This window comes from Eutrema salsugineum, unplaced genomic scaffold (genome assembly GCF_000478725.1).
Source record: "Eutrema salsugineum unplaced genomic scaffold, Eutsalg1_0 scaffold_7, whole genome shotgun sequence".
Classification (NCBI taxonomy): domain Eukaryota; kingdom Viridiplantae; phylum Streptophyta; class Magnoliopsida; order Brassicales; family Brassicaceae; genus Eutrema; species Eutrema salsugineum.
Genome location: NW_006256486.1, coordinates 9,294,860 through 9,296,617, shown reverse-complemented (window position 1 = coordinate 9,296,617; position 1,758 = coordinate 9,294,860). Strand labels below are relative to the sequence as shown.

At 40.2% G+C, this 1,758-nt stretch overlaps 1 non-coding gene across 1 annotated transcript; it reads left to right on the top strand.

Moving 5' to 3' along the window:
* Positions 1–1,285: 1,285 nt before the first annotated feature.
* LOC112083250 lies at positions 1,286–1,391 on the top strand. Its single transcript, XR_002897541.1, has one exon. It is a non-coding gene; the product is annotated as a small nucleolar RNA R71 (small nucleolar RNA).
* Positions 1,392–1,758: the final 367 nt, after the last annotated feature.

Genomic DNA, 1,758 nt, shown 5'->3' with positions numbered 1-1,758 from the left:
AAGGTTTTAGGGAGAGAGAGATTTGTAACCCTTGTTCTTTCTTTTTCAATTTCGGTTTCTATTCTACTTTTTAATACTATGTTTTTGATTTCGTTCATCATGTCTGAGTAGTTTTATTGTTGGGATTAAGAGATTTTCGATGGGGATTTATATGTTCGATGAGGATTCCATGAGCTTTTTGGCCGAATCTTAGAACTTTTTCTTCTGAATTCGTTTTTACGGCATGAGAGTAGCGTCATGAACTACAATCTGATCCAGATGCTTGGTGACATGAAAGTGTTCATCCGGTGTCAGATCTAGTTTGGGAGAGCAAAACAAACATAGGAGTGGAAACCTACCTATGGGCGATTTGTGAATGCTGACGAGTCTTAAACATAATGCATCTCTTCTTTTCCAGGGCCAGAGTGGAAACCTACTGGTCAGGGTTGAGAGAGATAGTTGTCTATGATCACGACAGTGGCGTATTCATACGTCCGTGACTCCAGTTCAAAAACTTTAAGCTAAGATCTTATCAAATTTACTCTCTAGCAATGTTTTGAATCGTTCGTACCCCTGAGAAAACTTCCCTGAACCCCAGCGCTTTCTTTCTTATAGATTTACACCGATTTTCATTCAAGCTTTAGTCAAGTTTATTTACTCTTTCAATCGATTTTCATTCAAGCAATTAGGTTTAGCCGTTTTTGACGTTTTTACTCATTTTCGTTAAGTTTAGTTATTAGGTCATTTTAATTACTGTATTTTCTTTTTAAGATTCATTTTTACATTTTAAACACATTACCAAAACCCTCACAAAACTTTCCTGGCTCTAGACTTCCTTACTTTATATTTCTTTCAAAGGCTTTTGCAGGAAAGATCCTCCTATCCTGTGGATTCGATCCCTAAGTACTACAATCGATCAGCTGTGCACTTGCGGCTATTGATTTCATTTAGGGTAAAACTTGACACACCCTCACGACCACAACACCGCATCATGGATCCTGAAGTTGTTGAAGCTGCGGTTCTGCACATACCCTTGTCCATTCACAAAGTTCACCTCCATCTGATCATCATCCTCTGTTTCTACAAACTCTTGAGCAAGAGGTGTATCACCAATTTCATCAGCAAAATGCACAGATTTCTGGTTCTCTTTCAACAGCAGATTAACCTTTGCTGTAAGCTCATTGATCTTGTGCAACTCCACACTATGAACTTAATCATGAAATCGCCATTGCTAGCTGCATTCAAAGCATTCCTGTAATCCCAGTTGACACCATCATAAAAGGTTGAAAGAATCTGTTCATCAGAGAACCCATGGTGAAGGCACTCTCTTCAGTACTCCTTGTACCTTTCGCAAGCTTCGCAAAAGGTTCACCAGGTTGTTGTCTGAACAATGAGATCATGTTCCTTAGAGCTGCAGTTTTGGACTTAGTGTAGAAATGGTCCAAAAATGCTGATCTGCACTCTGTCCAAGTAGTCAATGACCCAGCTGACAATGACTTCAACCAGCGCGAAGCTTTATCCGCAAGTGAAAAAGGAAAAAGCTTGCACTTCAGGAAATCGCTTGGTATCCCATTTGATCCAGTCGTACTGCAAATCTCCTCAAAATTCTCAATGTGGTCCATCTGAATTTCAGCACGAATCCCATGGAATAGATGCTGCTTCACCAATGAGATCAGCTGAGGTTTGATCTCAAAGTCTTGCCTGTTAATCATCGGAGGAGCAATCGCAGCTCTGTTTTGGTAGAAAGCATGCAGATTGTCCTTGTCTCCAATGGCAGGC